The sequence below is a fragment of the Ambystoma mexicanum genome, chromosome 11 (genome assembly GCF_040938575.1).
Source record: "Ambystoma mexicanum isolate Mex_15411 chromosome 11, UKY_AmexF1_1, whole genome shotgun sequence".
NCBI classification, from domain to species: domain Eukaryota; kingdom Metazoa; phylum Chordata; class Amphibia; order Caudata; family Ambystomatidae; genus Ambystoma; species Ambystoma mexicanum.
Window position 1 is genome coordinate 569,727,324 of NC_090934.1, and position 22,600 is coordinate 569,749,923.

The window sequence follows — 22,600 nt, forward strand, 5'->3', positions numbered from 1 at the left end:
AGGTGAAGACTATCCCAAGTACCACAAGTGTAATTAATGTGTTGTTTATGAACTACCCCTTTAATTCCAGAACCTGAAACAAGAATCCATTTTATTAGTGTTTATTTGGGATAAGATCAAGTAATACAGATACATTGAATGTCTTTTTTTTTTTAAATGTGGACACTTAACAGTAATAACCATAGTACTTTTTATAAAGTGAATAAAGTTTCATTTCTGGATTGCTTATTTTATGTTGGTGGATAAAGAGTGTTTCTTGTGAGTGTGTTAGATTTTCAATTTTAGAATTCAGTGTGTGCTCTGTGTTTTTGTGCCATGATGGGTGATTTAGAGGCATGCTCTCAAAACTGCTCACCACACAGTATGTTTGTTGCTTTCATTTACACCGGCGTCATAGCCAATTAAAGTTGTTCATCTGTTGTTATAGCCTTTTGTCTTTGTGTCTTTGTCAAAAATGCAGAGCAATTTTGGTGCATTTTGTATGTACACTATGCAAATGATGTGAATTGCCACGTTAGTTCGAGAATAGGTGAGAATAGAAAAGAAATGTTGTTTGGTAATTTATAGAGCACATTTATTGAGAAAGTACTGCCCACTTTCATCATTGACACATATATTACCTTGGTAACATTCTGTGGTTTTGTTGGTTTGTTGGGTGACCTATTTCTGCTGGTCGGCATTAGTATACATCAAAAAACCCTTCTTTATTAAATGATCTTCTGCATTTATAAGCTCTAATGGACAGGACTTGCATTACATCCTCAAAACTTTGTGTCATATTCAAAAGCTCCAGACATTGTGTTTTCATCTAGACACAATGTTTTCTTAGTTTTGGACACATGTCTCCATGTTTTACTATGCTATGGAATTTGCTCTAAAGAACATGTAGGTTCTTTAATTGAAATTGTTCAGCCATATGTATTGTCATGCGTTTTCATAAAATTGTGTGCACGCATTAGTGTTTCAATTGTATCTTTAGTGCTTCCTTCTTAGTTTTCTAATAATATCAGTGATATCTACTTGTTCATTTCTGTTGTGGTAATACATTATTGTCGTTCATGGGAGAAGGAGCGTGTGTTTTAAGTCAGACGCTGTTACAGGACTTTTTTTGTACTGTAACTGAAGTGGACACAGCATATCAGTGTTTGATATATTCATAACATCTGGTGATTCTACATTAGGGAAGCAAGCAGGTGAATTTTTAATCATAATCACAAAACAATGTTTCCCAGTTAAAGGGAGGTATGAGATAAAACATTATTAAAGAGATGGTAACATCAGAAAAATGCAGTCCATTTGTGTCATGATTCATAAAAATAAAGACATATAAACCATGTGATATATCTTATATCTCAAAATGAAAGGTAAATGTTTGATGGGAATGAGGTAAAAAGCAATACATCATGCATTCAATATGGGATATAATTCATCAGTAGATTAAGATATTAGTTGCAGTTCAATGCAAATTCAATGTGTAGTCCCTTGTGATACGATGGCCTTCCGTGTGTGTCCTGGAAAACCTACCCTACAGATACATGCATAATGATGATGCTCATGATCACTTGGAAGACATAAGCACATGCCTCTCTGCACCTGCATAAGTGTTTAAAAGAGCATTCACGTGTCAGTGTTTGTTTTGGGTTGGACGTCTCCCGAGAAGCGGCCCTCTTTCGATAACTTCAATTTTTTGAAGATGATGACTTCAGATCCATCACAATGATGAACGCTGATAATGATAAGAGTTTCCTAAGAACATCACAAGTTATTAACAATATCTAGTGCAATATGCTCTCTTGCATGAGAAAGAAAGAAATGAGAATTCAGGATATTGCTACTTTCTTCTGCTCACGAAACCCTGCTGGTAGCAGATAATGTTTCTGTGTCATTCATAGTGCTCTCATGAAGACATTGTGGAATGTGGTGGCCTTAGAGAGGGGTGGGGGGGTCATTGGCTCACTCTCAAGTGGCACAGGACCATTCACCACAAAATACCAGTGATCGCAGTCAGTCGGCCACTTCTTCTGATGCTTAAGAAATCAAGTTCCTCCTCAGATGTCTCTTCACAGGGTGCTATCACACACTTACAAGAGAGCCATTTGCTTTCACTGTAAAACCTGTTCCTCAATGATTTTCGTTTGTATATCTTTAAGAGAATATCCCCCTCCCCTTCTTTTGGGTGACACCTGGTTTGTCAATGGTAGTTGTGCTTTCCTCTGGAATATATAGTCACTCCCCAAGGCCTGCACTTGAGGACCTTATAACCATCTGCTACCATCTTGTTTTGCCCAAAGAGGATACAACTGGTGATTAACTTGCAACAAGGGGTGTTTTTGTTTAGAAGTCTTTGTAAGTACGTCATCCAGCCCCATGATATAGTCTAAGGTCTCCATGTTTAATTCCGTGCATCCTGATAGGATGGCCTCAAAACACATAGGCGTGTTATAAATGCCTTATCAAATCATATCATAAATGATGTCTGTTGAACTAGGGTATTCCCCCTGATCCCACATCAGTCCAGGTGGTTTGCTTTATTAGCACGGGTCCCACCTGTAAAGTGACCATCGGCCTCTCCATCTCCACAGATGTAGAGAATACAAATGTAATCATTGTACAGCTGTTGGGTTGATTATATTATGAAGAGTGTTCGACTCCGAAAACCCCTAAGTGAAAGGTCCCGTAGAAGGATGGACTTGAATGGTTGGGAACCTCCTTGTAACTCCGGGAGCTCCATAGTTCTATCTTCCTTCTCTACCTATTTACAGAAGCAAGAAGTGTCTTGTTGGTACCGAACGTATGTACCTATATATGAAAGAATTTCCACAGGCGCTTTGTTGGAAACCCAGCACACTGGATTCTGACATCTTATTTCCCTGGGTTTTCAGGATGGGGAAGGGTGGGGAGGTGGGTGTGTGCATGTGTGTGTCTCACAAGCCGTATTACCTACCATGACAGGGCATGGCTCAATTTGACATTATATAACAACGGATCGTTTAACGTCTTAGTACCCAGCGAGAGTCAAGCAGAATGCAACACACATTCTGATTGGCTCTCACCTGGTCGTTACCTGGCCGAGAATCCTTCGATTCTCGGCCAGGATTCCAGCCACCTTGTTCTTGGTGGGGGGCATAGCAGCCCCTCAGCCACTGAGGAGGCTCAAAGCTGGGCCATCCCTCCTGCAAGCCTCCCCACTGCTGAGAGGCTGCCTTCGCCCCAGCACGTCCACTCTGGATGGTGCCATGGAAAGGGAAAATGGACTCTGTTTTCCCTTTCCCGGAGACTTTTCGGGTCAGAAAAAAATGCTTTTGCTTTTAGTGCCCTGGTCATGCAGATATTGCGGGCCGGAGTACTTATAGAGATATGCCCCTCGCGGCGGGGGCATTACCGACTCAGGTAATGTCCTGGGACCTTTGCTAAGGCCTTCACGAGGCCCCGGGGCATTACCTGAGTCCAGAGATGTTGCTAGGGGGGGCTAAAGGGGATATAGCCTCTGGTCTTTTGGTTGTAGCCCTGGATAGAATCTCATGAGCTACAACCAAAAGACTAGCTAGCCCCCAGTCCTGACAGCTCTGACATCAGCGTAGCCCCAGGTTTTTTCCAGACCTAGCAACACCCCTGCCTGTGTCGGTAATGCCCCCGCTGCGAGGGGCATATTGCTTAAATTTAGCTTGTCTAATCCTTGATCCTTTTTAGAAAATGTATGTCACTATAGGGGCGTTGGCAGTAAAACCCTACTTTTCTCAGTGCTTTGTTTGCAATCTCACGTTTCCATTATGAACCCCAGTAACCTCTTTCCCCAGACCCACTCATTACCTAAAGAATTCTGTGTGGGCTTGAAGGCAACACGAATCTGCAGTCACATATAACGTGCAACGGGCTTGCTGGTATTCTTATCCCTATCACCTGGAACTGGAGCATTGAAAGGTGGGAGGTGCAGAGAGCTGCAGGGCTGCAGAGAAGGAGCAAAGTGCATGATTGGGACCGCACCTGGACGAAGCTCTGTGAGGCCCTTAACTCTGCCTGTTGGTCAGTTCGTGGCGAGGTGGACGCATACGGGAAGTCTAGCCTTCACATGACGCTTCCCCTCTCCCCCTAGAGCTGCATTTTATTCTGTTGTCATGCAAGGCGCTGGTGGTGTTGGTATTTGAGAGTGTGCTTCAGAACTCGTGGATAGAGTGTTCTCTTGAGGAGATCCTGTCCAGCCTAGGCAGGCATTTTCTGCTGATGAAAAAGCGTGTCCTGTTCTTCACAACATTTTCTGCAAACAGGACGAAAAAGGAAATTTCCCAAATGGCCTATTATAACTTATGGCTTGCGAGCGTGGGTTAGATTTCAAGTTATAGACTTGTATTTTCACATTATTCAACAGAGAAAATATGCCCTAGTTCCCTTCGCAAATATGAAAGGGTCTATGGCTAAAATAAACGGCACAACACCCAGCCCAGATACCGGCAGAGCATCTTTACTGGTTGTGATTGTTGGTAATACAGTTATGGGTAAATAGACGTGGACAGTGTAGTAATTGCACACACATGTATTAACAAGCATTGGCAAGGCCAACAGTCTGGGCTTTTGTGCAGGCATGGGAACGGCACTTGCCAGACATTGAAGTACTGGTATTAACTGGCCATAGATGGTAGCAGGATCAAATTGGTGGGAGTACTTGGGTATCTACTAGCAGTCACTCACGACAAAACTGGTGGCTTTGCCAATGCTTGTGTTTAACAGGACTTCAGTGAAGGATATGCATAGTGCTTATAACTCGAGTGGCTGAAGGCAGACATGGTTAAGACATTTTATTACACCAGTAGCAGGTTTACAGCACCAATTAAGTCATTAACTCTGGAAAGACTGCTTTCAATAAACACTGGCAAGCACTTTGAGTGCAAAGTTTGATGAAAAAACTTGATCAAAGCGAGGTCAAATAGTTCAAATGAGGAGGGATGGGCTGGAATTGGGTGGGAATGACCATAGGGATTAGCATGGCCATCGGCAGTCAATGGGTGGACAACTAACCAAGCAAATTCTACAAACTGCATGTCCCTCCCCATATGCCATTTCTCCCTATCTGTACTCTAATACAACAGTTTTGGCTTGGTGCCACCTAATAGACCAAACAGAATTATTCTTATGGCATTTTCCAGTACGCACACCACTTGATAAGTACTGCCACCATTAACCAATTGCTGCAATCATATGGTAAATTTGAAATCATTGCAGAGAATAGTCATCATATTGCAATGCATTTGCACCATCGCCAAGCTAGCGCCATCGTATACCCTGACACTCACACTGTTTGCCAGGCATAGACATTGTATACCCAGGTACAGCATGTTTGAGATACTGTCATCATATAACCAGATGCTCATTTTGCCAGTTATAACAATTATACATCTAGAGGCTAATACCACATGCCAGCTAATGCCTTAATTTCCATCACATGCTCATATAAAAGGTATTGTCATCATCAGTCCAGGTACTCCTGCCATTTGTCAGTTATAGAATTTACAAGCTATTATTTGCTAAGGCACTCCCATTGTTGGCCATAAAGTGCCATTAAATGCCAAGGATCTCCCATATATTTTGAGTAGCTGCAATTCATCAATACTAGATGAGTCAGGAATGCTGTCTTCCTCTTCCCCTTCTGTGTGCCATCTAAGAGGAGCAGAAGAGAAGTAAGGAATCTCTGTACCTACCCCTGCCATGCCCTACAAGGTCCATGCCCCTGCAACAAAAGCTGGCTTACTGCTTGACAGATAGGAGGGAGCTGTTGAACCCTGGTTCATGGTGGTGGTTGCAGGGTTTTTGTGATTTGAGGGGGGCAATTTCGCTGCATGCCTGCGTGATGATGGTGTACTAATTGTTGAGGAGAGTGGAGGGCTATGACAGTGGGGAGACTAGGGGTGTTATGAGTGGTTCTAAGGCTGTGTCTGTTTTATCTGGCATGGGACGTGGGGTATATGTGGCAGGTGGCGGGCTCTTGCGTGGTAGAGTGAGGATGAAGGTGATTGCAAACTGGCCACAGCACCCAGATTAGATTTCCCACTGGGGCATATCCCACATGACATAACTTGAAATAGCATGTAGCCTAGCATTACATATTATGAAATGTGACATGATGATACAACATATCATAGCATGACATGGGAATGACACATGTACTGGGTTGTAAAACTGGGAGTTTATGGGGAATGCCAGTTGGTAGCTTAATAGAAATACCATGCTTACTGGGAGTGGCAAGTTGGAACCTTACTTGGAATGGAAACCGGGAGATTACATGGAATGGGTTGGGTAGCTTTCTGTGCATGTCATGTCATTGTGCAATAAAGAAACAGAAAAGAAGGTGTCCCTCATTCTAGGACCAAGGAAGAATAAATTAAACAACAGAAACTTTTATTTAAGGTTCTTTTTTTATAGTAGAAAGAATTCGTACAGTTAATTCAAAAATCACAGCACAAAATCTCAATCCAGTGGACAACAAACCATTAGCACAGACAAATAGAAAACCCAATCAACATTTCTATTCTCAATATTTATAAATCATATACTCAATCACACTTTTCATACCAAAACACAAACTTAAACAACATTACACAAAACAAAAACATAATTATCCATGTAAGGTCTCATGAATCCATTTCTTTCAGGTCAGGAGTTAGGGTACCCAAATTAAGTTTTTTTAGGGATCCTGTAGTTAACCAGTCCCAACCAGTTTCAACGTGTAGGAAATGTTACCATGTCTTCATCAGGGGAGTAAACATACTACAAAACAAAAAGTCTGACAACCGTGTATGAGGGCATCGTCCATTGTACCTATACATTTAAAATTACTATTTACAAAACTCATCCTTAACAATTGATGTATAAATATTAAAAAAGGGGAAAAGCATGTGAGATAGAAAGGAGAGTTTACCTCCCTACAGACGATAGGGCCCCATTGTGAGCAAAATCGGGATCTAAGATTCACACATGAATCAATTCCGATATCCATACATTTTCTGGATTTATGTATTTTCTATACAGTAGGACAATTGGAAACAGAATTGTACCTAAAGCCTACAGAATGGAACAGCACCCTGCATTTTCAACTCAACACCCTTCCAGCCTTATTAATAACCTCCCATATGGTATGTTCCTCCGACTAAGGAGGAACTGTACAGACATTGCCCTTTTTCAACAACATGCAGAGATCCTGTCGAAAAAACTACATGCATGTGGATACCCTAAAAAACTGGTCAACCATTGTAAAAAGAGAGCACAATTTGCCAATAGAGATGCACTGATAATTGAGAATTCTGAGAAGGAAGATATATCTAGAGCAGTATGTGTGCTCACATTCTATTAACAAGCCCAAGCAATTTGGAGCTCTATTCTGAAAAATTGGCATGTACTACAGACTGCAGAACATGTGATGGAAAAAGCTCTTTTTGCCTTTAAGAAGTCCAAATGCTTAAAACAAAGACTTGTGCATGCAACCAGGAATGATCCACCTCAGAGTTGCATTGTGGATGTAATGAACAGACCTGTCATTGGGCACAACCCTTGTAATTCTTATACTGCATGCAGATTATCCAAAAAAGTTAAATCATGTGATGCTAATAGACGAACATGGCAATTGAGATCATTCACAACATCTGAAAACTCTAATGTCATACTTGCCATTACTTGCCCATGTAATAAAATCTACATATGTAAAGCTGGACAACAGGTGAACCTAAGGATTACTGAACACTGTTCCAAAATACGAACAAAAAATATATGAGCCCCTTTAGCAGTACACTACAGTGGACTAGGAGACATCGCTGAGGAACTCAACTGGTTCTGTGTTGACAAGGCCACAGGGACCAATGGGGAGGCAATCTCCCAGAATCTAAACTTAAAGAACAAATGTGGATGTTCAATTTGAAAACCATTGAATCAGGATTTAATATACTGGAGGGATAATTCATCTGTCCCTCCCTCATTCATTAAACAGTGTCTGCCACCTCCTGGTTCTGTTCGACTCCTATACCATTGAACCAGGACCCCATGCATTGAAGGGAAAATTCAACTGTGACTCCTCATTTTTTGTCTCTGAGCGTGCCCCCTCCTGGTCATTTTCCCTGACCATTGTCATCAATGATCAGATGCACTCCCTCACATTTTTCCCATTAGGGACCTGTAAATTGACAGGCTCAGGAATGCTCTCTCCCCCTGCCCTCAAGACCCACTCCCCTGATTTCGGCACCCATTGGAAAATATTGCCGGTCCACCTGCAGGATCCATTCATGACACTTGCACCGTAATGTGCCATTAGATACATCTTTCTACGTTTGGCGAGGCTTTTCCCATTCCAAAATGGTCACTTGAACTGTACTTCATGCAGGTCACCTGACATGCGTGTTTACTTTGGGTGTATTTGGATACAGATCATCCCTCAGAGCGCCCAGACTGCACAGTGCCAAGTCTGCCTTCACTGCAGACACTCCTGCTTCTCATACTAGGTAAGTCCAGTCCACCCTTATAGACACTTTGCCTGGAAGCTCATTCACTAATTATCCTTTTTGCCCGTAGCGTGGACATTGGAACGAACCCCACAGCTGACTCAAAAACCTTGGACTACTGACTGTGCCTTAACACAACACCACTTTTCGTAACAGTAAACAACCCATTTGCCGTCCTCTGGCTTGGCCGATTGCACTCCCCGTAGGGTAGACAATGGAAAGAACAGGCATTCACTAACTTTTCCTTTTCGCCCAGCCGCGTGGACAATGGATAGAACTCCACCGTCACTGCCACAGCTGTTTCAAAAACCTTAGACAGCCCAGAGCGCCTTAATATAATATCGCTTTTTGCACCGGTAAGCACCCCTGTTGCCACCCTCTGGCTTGGCCAAGTGCACCCCCCGCTTGCGGTGCCTGTCATCTGTTTTCAAGGTGCCATCATGCCCTCATACTGTCTGTTGGCTCCAGCAACTGCTCTTTGCCTCTTTTATCCCAAAAGCAGTCTCTCACGATTACTTCCATTCCATTTGCAATCAACTTCAGAACCTTCCCACGTATCTCGCCTTGTGACGGCATACACCTTATTACTCTGCATTGACGATCACAGCGACTGCGAGCAAACATCTCCACGTGGCTGACGGTTGCTTTTTTCCCTTCGACCTTGGGCAATCAATCCACATGTAGGTAGTACATTCCACCCCTTGGCCATTTCCTCCAATTCACTAACTAATGCGGTTTGGGTCACTTCAAATGCCTTTCTTTTTGCCCTGCAGTGATGCACTAAGGAGACATTGTATTAGCAGAGTCTGGCGACTCGATTGCACCACCTCCGGGTTGGGCTTTCCTGGTGATACTCTGTTGGCTATTAAGACTTCCATCCATGCAAGAGGTGTCATACTGGATACAGGAGAAACACTGCTGCCCTCCCTTTTCCCTTGTTCTCTTTCTTTCTCTCCTTTCCTTTGGTACACACGCCCTCTTTCTCACAATGGGGCCCTATCGGCTGTAGGAAGGTAGACATTCCTTGCCCTCTCGGATGCTTTCCCCTTTTCTAATATTCATACCATCAATTGTTAGGTATGAGTTTTGTAAATAACAATTTTTAAATGTATAGGTACAATGGACGATGCTTTGATACACAGTTGTCTGACTTTTTGTTTTGTAGTATGTATACTCCCCTGATGAAGACGTGGTAAAATGTCCTACATGTCGAAACTGTTTGAGACTGGTTAGCTGCAGGGTCCATAACAAAACTTAATTTGGGTACCCTAACTCTCAAAGGAAATGTATTCATGAGACCTTGCATGGATAATTATGTGTTTGTTTTGTGTAATTTTGTTTAAGATTGTGTTGATGGTATGAATGGCATGATTGAGTATATGATTTATACATTTTGAGAATAGAAATGTTGCTTGAGTTTTCTATTTCTCTGTGCTAATGGTTTGTTGTCCATTGGATTGAGATGTTGTGCTGTGCTTATTGAATTAATTGTATAATTGTTTCTACTATAAAGAAAAGAACCTTAAATAAATGTTTCTTCGAAAAATAATGACCTAGAACCCTTTTTTTGTTGTTTATGTCATCGTGCAATGACATTACATGATGTCATGAAATATCATGGCATATGATGAAATGCCCTATGACTTGATATATCAAGATAGTTATATCATTAGATATGAAAGGACATCATGACAAACGTTCTGTTCTGTTATGGTGTAATATGTCATGTCATGATTAGGGCTCAACGAAATTGTTAAATTCTGTTCTGCCAGCAATGGAAGCAAAATATGTCGGATTTCAATCCGCTTCACCCCAATCTGCCATTCTGCCAACCCTATGTATCAAAAAGATTGCTGCAAAGTTTCTCATGGTGCTGCACGAACCCAGCACAAATTGAAATGAGCCACCCACATGTTCTCGTGCTGCTGAGCAAACCTAGCACAAATTAAAAATAGCAGCACAAAGTTTTTCGTGCCTATGCACGAAAGTTGCGTGAATCGTAAAGAGGGCACGCGCTTTCTCATGCCTATGCGTGAATCTAATGTGGATTACAAAACACATGCAATGTTTTTCATGCCGCAGCACGAAACAAGTCTGGTTTGGAAAAAGGGCTGTGCAAAATTTCACGTGTCGCTGTGCAAAACTAGCACAGAATCGGGAAACTGCACACATTTCTCACTGCATGAAACTAACATGGTTCGGAAAAAGAACAAAGTTTCTTGTGTCACTGTGCGAAACCAGCACAGGCTGAAAAATTAAGTTTCTCGTGTCGTTTCGCATGGCACTGCACCAAACTAATACGGTTCAGGAAAATACGCACAAAGTTTCTCGTGTTGCTTCAAGAAACTAGCACTGATCAAAATAGAGGCCTGCTTGAAGTTTCTCATCTCGCTTCAAAAAACCAACATGGAACCGCGCGAAACCACACCAAACCAAACTGTAATACAGATTCCGCAGAACGGGCGGAAGCAAATTCCAGTGCGAATTCAGCACTTTTCACTTCACGGGTGGACATTTTGCCCACCACTACGCATGATATGCCATGGACAAACTGAGAGTATACCAGCATTTTCAAAAGCTTGGGTCTTCGACTTTTTTTTTATGGCAGGCCTGAACTGCTGGTAGTAGAGCTAGAAGAGTAAAAACATCAATGTTGGTCTTAATACTGGCGCAATGAAAGGATGTGCACTAGTTAGGTGTGGCTAGCCGCTAATCACCATATTTCTGCTGCTGGGTTTAGTTCTAAAGCCAGTGGTGTAACACAAAATGTGAGGACCCCCCTGCAAGCCCTGCTGAGGGGCCCCACTGTCACTGGGCCTCCGCACTGGCCATGGACATCATGGGGCCCCACGCACTGCAAGGGCTGTGGGGACCCCCATTACGCCAGTGGCTAAAGCTAGTAGAGATGTAATTGCACAAGGGCTAAATCGTTTTGCTATTGCCACAGTAAACAATGCAGGTGCAATCAATAACCTAATTAGTTCTGCCTTAACATAGACATATAGACAGCAATTGTGCAGTTGATTCCAACCGTCTAGATCCTGAAACTGCATCCATACAAAACCTAGCAATACTTAATACTTTCCCTGCCCTTACAGCCAGAGAAATTATAGGCAATGCTCGAGCACTAACACCAGTGAAGAATGGGCCATTGCCTGGCGATAAAACAAGCAATGTACTTGTGCCTTGAAGATATCCTCGGGGGAAGTGATCTCTTGTCTGCTTGCAGGCTGGCTCGGGGTCGGGCAGGGGCTGTGGTGAACCTGGCAGTTCAGCTATTCCAGCCAGCCTGAAGGCCAATAGCAGAGCCAACCTTAGGTCCAGAGGCATTCCCACTGTGTACAAGGCTAGTGCATTCTTGCTGTCAATCAGCATCATAAACAACCATTTGGCACATTGGCATACCTTCTTTCTAGCACGGGCAACTTCAGATAAATTCATTCTGCAAGAGGGCAAAGATGAACATTTCCGCATGGCCCTATAAATTGCACTTCTATCCTAAGTTAAAATTCATGGTATATGTTAGAGGTGTATTTTACATTCTCCACAAGAGAAAATGCACTGTTGTTATTTTGCAAATATGAAAGGGGCTCATGAGCTAACAAGATTACAATACTAAACAAGAGACCGTGAGGAGACAAAAAAGGGTTTTGTGAAATCCTTATTGTTTGTGATTGTGACTCCTCCGGGTATGCAGAGGCGTAGGAGACACACAAAATCTAGGCAGTGGGCAGATGACCTCTTCAACGAATCTCTCCTCCTCACACCTAAGCCATCACGTTGCCCCTGCGCCACTTGACTCGCTAGATGCTGTCGGTTACTCTCCTCGCCACCCTCTTGTATAGCTGTAACCCACTTTCCATCCTACCCCCCTCTGTATATGTTGTCTGTTGTATACCTCTGTAAAGTGCTCAGTTGCTTCTCGAATCTAGGTCCACTCTCAATAAATACTATAATAATAATTAAAAAATGTAATATTAAGCACAGGTCTCCTCTCCAATCCATCACATGTTGAAATGGTTGGCAAGAAACCAAAGCACAAAAAAGATTATCAGATGAACTAGGTGTGCAGTATGTGTAATCCAGTAGTTCATTCCGGTAAAAAAAACAAGCCATTTTATTTTACTGTGCTAAAAAGAGCTGGTGGCGCGGTCATACAAAGAAAGACTTTCTAATTAATTCCTTTATTCAAATTTATGATATACTTTAGGTACTGATATCTTATGTAACAGTACAAAACATCATGTTAAGAAAGTCCCTGTCTAGTGTGTAATGTGTTGATAGGGCATACATTTGTGCATATCATTTAACCATCGCCTTTCCCCACACTGCAGTACAAATAGTTCATTTAAGGTAAGAATGAATGGTTGTGGGCTGTCTGGGATTGTTCCTGTTACAGGAGTTGGTTTTAGTAGCTGAGGCTTTTGACTTTCATTGTAGGAAATGCTATACTGTACGTTGGAATCATATTTTTAGAGCTCTTAGTTTTGCCATGCGTCAAAGCCACCCATCTGATCCCTGTTTTTGTTCTTGGAAGTCTGGGATGCGTAGTTTTTTCTTCTCTTTAAATGGAGAACTACACATTCACGGATTTAACAAAAAAACATAGGACTGGATGACTGCCATGCGTGGCATGGGGAAACTTGATCGCTCTGCATTTACCCTATCTCTCAGCTCGTGCATCACCTGCTGTCACCAGTGCCAGTGTGAGCAGAGAGTGTGAGGAGGGGGAATGCAGCTTTGGCCACTGGGCTTCTTTCTCCTCATGCTTTGCACGAAGGAAAGAGAACAACATTTGAAAATGTGACTGATTTTCCAAGAAAAAAGGAAAACACATCTGATGCCCACAGTATTCGCACCGAATAGAGCGCACAGACCACTCCTGTGGCAACCAACTCCCTGTGTGTAATTGCCTTAGGCGTGAATATTGCCCCAACGTATGGGGTGGGAAGCGCCTGGGTGAGTTCACAGGCAGCTGCCTACCGGGAACAGCCACCGACCGCGGTGTCAGGTGCGTGTGCGCCAGATGTTGCCGCCAGGCTTCGTGCATTTTTACCTTTCAGTACCAGTCAAAACAGCCCATGTTGCCAAATTAAATTATAAGTAGTCAGAGAGAGCGAGGACAGAGTGGTCCTTTTTCGTCCCCCCCCTTGCATTATCAAAATTGGAATGCCAGCCAACCACACATCCTTTCATGCTAAAAACACACATGAAAAGCGCGTGTTCAAAATGCATTACAGCACTTTTTTTTTTACATAGTTTGTTGATATGGAAATGGGGAAATTTGGCAAAAAAAGTAAAAGGGGCATTGTGAAAGATATTTTGGAGAGGTATGATTTGGTTTATGGAAATAGGCTGCTCTCACCTCACCTGAAATCAATGTGAATCAAAATCAACGGCAACGCCGCCCTGACTCGAGCCCCGAGAAGAACGTGTTACTGCATGCTTGTGCTCCTTGACTCATTGTCAGTGCGTCAGCTCAGCAAGAGACTCAGCACTGGTCACCCTCCTTCCATACAGGGCTGCGCTGCAGTGCACTGCGCATCAAGTGATGCAAGCATGGGGGAGGGAGCACAGCAGTCACTCAGTAGAGGACACGTGTAGGTACTTCCGTGGGTGGTGCCCTCCAAATGAAATGGAAGCCAGTGTGATGATCGAATCACCCAGGCGCTGGCCTGTATCGTGTCGCTCGCTCATACTACAATCCAGTGATGAGTCCAGGCTGTTCAACCCTGATTTTAGTTAACGCTGGCTGACCCTGCTGCTTCAGATTGTGGGGGGGATATATTGCATTATATCCCCGCTGCTTAAAATTGTGGGAGGTTTGTAAATATGGTTAGGATATCACTGTAATATGATATACATTTCTTACAAGCATGGATCACCATTGAGCCCAAGGGGGGAGTCAGGGACATACTGATGGACTATGGTTCTTCAGAAAGCTGGACCTATCCCCTTTTTATTTCTTTGAAAACTCCTCATTCATTTACCCAGTCCAACCAGAGCCCGGGTCATGTTTGTACTTCATTTTTCATGTCCCGGGTTGTTAATTGATCTTGCTTCTGTGACAGGTGGTATGGGCTAAATAAAAGGTTGTTAATCCAATTCAGTACTTCAAATGTTCCCAGTCCTGTAAATATACCATGCAACCCCAGTTTATAATTAGGTGGTATTTAAAAAATAAATTATTTAAAATAGCACCTGTTTTTTGATGCAGCCACACTCATTGTGAGTCCTTGTATATTAAATGTTTCCATCCCATCTACACCGTCATAACCACAAAGCATGTCTGTTTTAGACTAACAAGCTACAATGAAAAGCACATGTGGTACGTGTGTGTTTAACACATGTTTGGTTTTCAGTGATGTCCAATTTTTCATTTACATATGCCAAGGTTGGCCATCTCCGTGTTAGTTGTTTGCTGTTTGGGTAAACCTGTCTAGCACGGTGCATAGAGCATTGTACTCTGAATATCAATGCTGTGTGATCTGCCCCCAAGACATGCTGAATCCTGAAGTTGCTCATGCTACTGTTTTGGATTCAGTCCAGCACAGGGGAAAAAACACGTAGAGTTCTAAACAGGCACCAGTACAAAAGTAAAATCTAGAGCACATGCTAGTTAGCTCACTAAATAGCAAACAAACTTGCTGTGGTTTGGTGTTTTTTAAGCACTAATTGACTTCAGATAAAAATGTCATTTTCCCCGACACAGCGTGTAGCTCAGGAAGTGGAACACCTGTTACTAAAATCGGAGTTCAAAATGCAGGTGGTACGTTTGAATCCTGACAGTGCTGACTGACTTGCAACCTTCCTTGGTTATAGATCTGCAGAGGAACTGAGCATATAAAATAGAAGGAAGGCCCCACTGAAGTTACATGAGTGTTGCATTGAGCACACTCATTGCAGGTAGGCAGCGTTGCTTGGCATCTGATTCTTAGGGAACTTTGAGTATATATTTTGTTTTCCTTTTTTCGTTTTGCTCTCTCGTGATTGCTTCCTTACTTATTAAGATATAATGGTTAAAAACAGCACAAGACACCAAATAAAGCAGCCACCATCTGCAAAACCAATGACTCAATGTTTTTGTTGTACCTGCGGGTCTATTTTGGGAAACCCTGTGTCAAATAATGCATTTTAAAGTCAACTACTGGTGTAATTTTTTTTACACTTTTGCATACTGTGCACGTCTGTGTCTGTTCTGACCGCATACAGTTGAGTGACGTTTGAGAGAGGACTGTAAACAGCGACTCCTGGAACTGCTAGCCTCCCCCTTAATATAATTACACAGTGCTTCATAGGGGCATAGGTTTGCAGATTTCTTCTAGGAGCAAGTGGCAGCAAAATGGTTTTTATTTGCCACAGAACTTCTCCCATTCCAACATGTGTGAACACAGTGAAGAGTGAAAGGTATGAAGGATCGGTGCACTGTGCTACAGCACTGCTTAAATAAATAACCACCCCTCCCGTATACTTTACTTAAATGCAGCTTTTCGACAATGATTGCGCGTTCAACAAACAGGCTCAGTTCACCAGTTTTAAAGAGTTTGAGGGGGTCTTACATGACAGGTTTTTCAAGTTTTCAGAGGGGTGTTTCACATTTTTTGAATCAGCCCGTCACCTGGCAAAATCAGTTCCTTTATCAACTACGACTGATCCTAGACTCATTAGCACCCATGTAATTGACACTTTCTATCAAGCGGTAACACAAGACTTGCATCATTATATAGATCATCATCCAAGGAATGGGAATGAAAAGCATGACAATCTTTCGCATTCTGAAAAACAGGCACTTGGTAATCTCATGAAGGACCCAAATATAGTCATCAAAGAAGCCGACAAAGGCGGTAATATTGTAGTAGTTAATAAGTCAGATTATATCAGTATGGCCAATGAACACTTGGCCACCCCAGGGTGTTACAGACTGCTTGCAGGGAATCCAACACAACAAACAGTTTCCGACCTCTCCGTTCTTATTCAAAACTGGTATTCACGTGGTTTATCGACCGACGAAGAGAAACACTTTCTTTTTCAACATTGTCCAGTCATTCCGACCATGTATTTTCTTCCCAAAATCCATAAACAATTTTCTGAACTACCACAGGTTAGACCAATTAGGAGTGGCCTAGGATGGGCCACGGAAGGCCTTTCGCAATACATAGACACTGCCATCAAGAGTATTGTACTAACGCTCCCAGTTTACCTATGTGATACAACACATACCTTACAAATATTGCAAGAGACAGAAACAGGTACACCAGAACTTTTATTGCTATCAATCCAATCATTAGAAGTTTACAACCAGACACGAGACGATGGCACAAACAGTTTGAGTCTTGCCTTGAGAAAGACCGTTGAAGGTCGAAACACGTGTCGGCAGACTTCTCTGGCATTCCTAATTGAAGGATTCAAATACAAAATTCTTCAACAACTACCCATATTTCAGCTCGATAATTGAATTATATTAGTGTTGTAATATATTTGGTGTCTGTTCTAAAAACCTTTTTGGATCTAGCAGCGCAATGAACTAAGTGGAACTAAACCCTTTCCTGTTAACCCATGTAACATGTCAATTGCTTCTGAGCACAAGAGCCAGAGGGAAACGCGACGTGAAGTTGCTGCCTGGGATCACCATGGAGTGTAGTGCTAACCAGCAGCATCCTTTAGGAGAGGGGAAGTGCATCGCCCACCCACCCCCATGGCATGCATAAAAGCAAACAGGCAGTATGTTCATACAAAAAAGTTGGGTTTACAAAGAAGCCCTTGGTGCATTTCTCGTCTAATCCCTTGTTTCCACTGAATAGTCTATTTGGTGCAGTAATCCAAACTCCATGCAAGACACTCGAAGTATGAAACCAAGCCCCACTGAAAAGAAAGAAGAGTGAACTCACCATCTGTCCCGATATGGAGGGTGCAAATCCCACCACCACAGCTATCCATAAGGCCGGTATTATCCCGCGAACCTGCTGGAAACAGGCATTTCTTTCTCTGTCTGCAGATTCCTCTTCTACACAGTCCCTGGAAAGGGTAGAGAGTAAACAGCCACTGGGCCGTGCTTCTGGGTGGTAGGGAGGGGGATTCCTGGTTTGGGCAGCTGCCGTGCACTGTCCAGCGCACAATGGCAGAGAGAGGTAATGGCTTCCCTGCTGTCTCTCTCCCACACAAGCCTGAGCCAGCTCTGTCACTACAGCCTGCGCTTCTCCCAGGCTGGTGTCGGGCATGACCTTGTCACTCGAGATATGCAAGCACTGCAGACACAATGGCGCCCGCGCCCAGGCAGGCATAATAGAGCTCGCGCCTTTCTTCTTAAATAGTGTTGTTTTCACACATCAATTTTTTAAGTACTGGGGTAGCAAACGGATGCCAGAGGTCACCATTGACAATACCAGAGGTCACTGTTGTGACCTCTGGCGACCCCCAAATGACGTCCATGAGTACCATAGTAGTGTACATTTGTTGCTTGCACTGTTTTCTCCACAGACGCTAGGGCCCCGCAAGGTTCCAGTGTTCTTGTAGCCATCAAGGAGGAGAGTGTCAAAACTTATGACAGAGCTGGCCGTGAAGCAAGTCTCGGTGAGACCAAGCACATCCAAATCAAGCTCTTCGAGGGGACGGCAGAGGGGAGGAAGGATAGTTCCAGGGCAATGTGTTTGTCTTGGAAGCAAGACAACACAGCGCAACACAGGTTTGAATCCAGATCCTGTGCTTAGAAACCACGTGTTGGTATTAAGCGCGTTATAAAAGAATAATTATAATTCTAACCTATAATAACCTTCACTTCATGTACTTACCTGTTGCCCCCTACATTGTGTGTGACCCCCCATGTTCCTCCCTCCTGTTTACCCTTAGTGTGTGACCCCACCTCCCTCTCCTGCTTCGGCTGACCCTCCAGCCCCTGACTTTTCACCCTTTCACCCTCTATGGTGCTCTCTGTCTCCACTATCTCCTCTAACTGCTATTCTATCCACGATCCTATCCCTCTCACTAAGTATGGTAGGAAGTCTCTGGCCGCTCTGCCTTCTCCTTCCTCTACCATCTCTAATGCACCCGCTTCTTCTCTGACTACCCTGCCATCTCCTTCTTCCTCCTCTGCCCATTCTCAAGCACCTCTAACACTTCCGCAGGGCGTATCTCATGTTGGCACCTCTCTATGACATCTTGAAAATGTGGCAATCTGCTCCACATCGCTACTCTTAATTCTCGCTCTGCTGTCAAACCTCAGACATCTGCCCTCTCTTTGAAGAGCTTGATTTAGATGTGCTCAGTCTCACTGAGACTTGGTTCACGGCCAGCTCTCTTACAAGTTTTGACACTCTCCTCCCTGATGGTTACAAGATCCTCTCAGAACCAACAGCCCTGGAGAGGGAGTAGCCCTGATATTCCTGCAGTGGATCCCTGCTTCTGTCATTCCTATGCAGGCCTACTCCTCCTTTGAATTCCTGGGCTGCAGGCTATCCATCTCTCCTGGCCTCTCTCTCTCTGTGGCCACCAACTACAGGCCTCCTGACCAGGTCGCCCTCTTCCATTCTGAGTGGGCTGACCTCTCCTCCTCCCTCCTTGCGTCTACCTCTCAACTTATCCTCTGAGACCTCAACATCCACTTGGGTGCTTCTAGCCCCTCCTCAAGGCTCTTTCACAACCTCTGCGACTCTCTCTCTCTCTCTCTCTCTCTCTCTCTCTATTCTTCCCTCTGGCCTGACTCACTCTGCAGGGCACACCCTGGATGTTCTGATCTTGTCAGACCTCCCCCTCTCCAACCCTCTCACCACTCCTCTCTCTTCGACTAACCACTTTCTTCTCTCGTCTCACCTTTCGTTCTCTGCCCCTCAGTCTAAGCCAACCCTAGCACTGCCATCCACTTTCTCGGTCATCTGGCCCATGAAGCGTGTGTCAGTGGAGGCTTTCGCCTTTGACTGACACTCTGATACAGCCATTTCCAACGTTCATTTCTCTATCTCTAACACTCTGGATGTCCTTGCTCCTGTCATGAGGATCCGTTTGAAGTCTGCATCCAAGTGCAACCGTTGGTATGATTCTGACCTCACCACCATTAAGCGCAATTGTAGGGTGGCTGAGAGGAAGTGGAGGGCATCAGGCCTACCCTTTGACAAACTGGCTTGCCACCTGCTCCAGAGGAAACACAGACTGTCTGTCCTTTCTAAGAAGAGAGCTACATCCAAGCCAACGTCTCTGTGGCATCTAACAACTCAGCTGAACTTTTCAAAATCTTCAAGGAACTGGCCAATCCTGCTGCAGTCTCCACCTTTCTTGTTCCCTCCCAGGCCCTTTGCACCGCTCTGGCATCTCATGTCACCACTAAAACACACGATATCCTGTCCACTCTCTCCTCTTGCTCTACCTCCTCTTCCTCTTCTTCTAGCATTCCAAGCATCTCTCCGACTGTAATTCCTCTTACTTTCTCCTTCTCCCTGTTTACTCCCAACAATGTTTCTAGACGAGTCCGATCTATGAAAGTCTTGTCAAAGCAGATGCTCCCCTGCTCCTCCAGAACCATTAAGGACCACATTGACACCCTTGCTCCAGCGTTGGTGATTTCTGCAATCACTCTTTTGCCACTGGAACCTTCCTCTCCCCCCTTAAGCCCTCCCTTGTGCACCCCCTCCTTATGAAGCCCTCTGCCGATCCTTCCACTACGACAAACTATCACCCGATCTCCATCACTCCTTTCCTGGAAAAGCTGGCCATCCCCCAGCATAATCTACATACTGAATCTGTTGGTTATCTCCATTACCACCAGTCTGGCTTCAGAGCAGCAGAAGCACAGAAACTGCTCTCCTGAACACCCTTGAAAGATGTGCTCTCTAATCTAGACTCTAACCTCCCTTCTCTCCTCATTCTCCTTAATCCATCCTCTGCTTTTGACATGGTCAGCCACGCCATCCTGTTAAAACGTCTCTGTAACAACCTGGTATTTCTGGTCAGGCCGTAGCCTTGATGACATCCTTTCTCTCAGATCGACCCTCCCAAGTCCAACTTGGGTCTTTCCTCTCTTCTATTTCTCTCTCTACATGTGGTGTTTCCCAGAGGTCTAACGTCTCTCCCTGGCTCTTCAACCACTACCTGGCACCTCTGGCTCATCGCATCTCTCCCTTCTGTTCTAACTTTCAGAGTTGTGCAAATGACACCCAGCTCTCCTTCAGGCTCCCCTCAGCTTCTTCTGCTCCTTCTCTCATACATGTCTGCCCACAATTTAGGAATGGTGTGCCTCCAACGATCTCTGCCTTAATGCAAGTAAGACTGAGATCTTCCTCATTGGGACACCTGCTCCTGCCTTCCCTCTCTCACTCTAGCAGCCTACCCTGGGCACTCTTCCTGCACCTTCCTGCGAGGCTAAGAACCATGGTGTCATCTTAGACTTCATCCTCTCCTTCTCTCCTCACATCTCTAATGTCTCTAAGAAGTCACACTATCAGCTGCACCTCCTCAAAGGTATTCTTCTCACTTTCCCCCAGAAGCTCACTGTCTCCAGAGCCCTGGTCCTCTCTAGGCTGGACTACTGCAACAGCCTCTTTCTAAATCTGCCTGCCTCTGCTCTTCGCCCTTTACAGATAATCCCGAATAGGACTGCAAAACTTGTCCTTGGCCATAAGCCCAAGGATGGTATCTCTCCAGCCCTGAAATCGCTCCACTGGCTCCCTGTGGCTGCAAGGATCCAGTTCAAGACCCTCTGCATCGCCCACAAGGTTTTCTGGGGTCGGGGACCACACTACATCCAACTTTATTTACCTAAGCACTTTGCTTCTCGAACCCTCTGCTCATCCACCTCCAATGCTCTGAGGGTGAGCCGCATCTCCAGGCAGAGTGGGGGGGGTAGATCTCTGTCCTCGGCTGGGGCCTCCCTCTGGAACATCCTCCCTGCCTCTCTCAAACTTGAGCAGGTCACCTAAGGTTCCAGAAGCAACTCAAGACCTTTATTTTCGCTTCCGCTTTCTTTCTCCCTTGCTGATGTCCCTGTCGACTGTGCAAACTGGTTACCTGGCCATCCACTGAACTTACGGGACCAGGCTCCTGCACGACCAGTTGCCTTTGCACTGTCTCCGGGCCTCCCAACCACTTAGGGACTGTGTCTGCAACCCTACAGTCCCCTGACTCTCTGCACTTATGAGTCACCTACCTGGCCACACTTATGAGTTCCTATGCATCCCCCCCTTGGACTTCTCCCCCTGAACTCCCCTGCAGTTGCTCAATCTGAATGACACAAGGTCTTGTAAGATTGTTATTTTGTCCTCCTTCTGTCTTCCCTTTCTTGTCTTGTCGCGCCTAGAAACACTTTTGTATAGGCGCGTTATTAATGACTTATATCATATCACAGACCTGGTGAATCATCACAACAAATTTGCCTTCTGATCCTTTCCCCTCCTCACCACGACGTTTGGCTTTCAAAAAATACGCTGTTTTATATATCAGACTTAGTTAGTTAGTTTAGTTAGACTTGAAAAATACACACACCATAATTAAAGTTCTCCAGCACCATAGGAATCCTTATAGAAATATGTTAAACAAAAAGAGTAAAACTGTTAAGGTATTTTCACCCCATCTTGAAGTGTAACGCCCCATGGGTCTGATGGGCTACTGGGGAGGTGAGGGGGCGGGGTAGTTGTCTCTAGAAGGGAGTCATAGGGTGTTGGGAGCTGACAGCACGGCCTCGCTAAAACAGGCACAAAGAAAACCCCGTTGCGGGAAGCAGCCCAACCCTCCTTCCTTCGTATACTCACCGCAGCAGGTAGCTGCGGGGCCACCAAGAGCGCAGGGCCCGGGGTGACAGCACACACTGCCCATGCCTCAGGCTGGCTCTGCCATTAATCAATGCAAACCTCCCTCCACCTCCCTCATCTGGTGTGGGTGACAGTCCTCCAACCCCTGTTCTACTGCCAGGCCCCGCTCCCTTTCCCTAATGGTGATTTCTGCCCACCCAGCTTCTGTCATTTGCCCACTCACTCCACTTCCGCTTTACCTCACTCTCGGGGGCCACCTCCGCTGCCACCGCCAGTGAACCCCTACTTCTGCATACACTTAAACGACATGTGCTCAACCTGTTGCAGGAAAAGAGTGATGTTGGCAAAGCACATGCAAGAATGTAGGGACAAACGATTCGTACACAA

At 44.6% G+C, this 22,600-nt stretch overlaps 1 protein-coding gene across 6 annotated transcripts in view; it reads left to right on the forward strand.

The window, feature by feature from the left end:
* The window catches only part of SHANK2 (SH3 and multiple ankyrin repeat domains 2), a 4,166,579-nt gene that overhangs the window by 1,800,908 nt on the left and 2,343,071 nt on the right, over positions 1–22,600 (forward strand). The window lies entirely within an intron of this gene.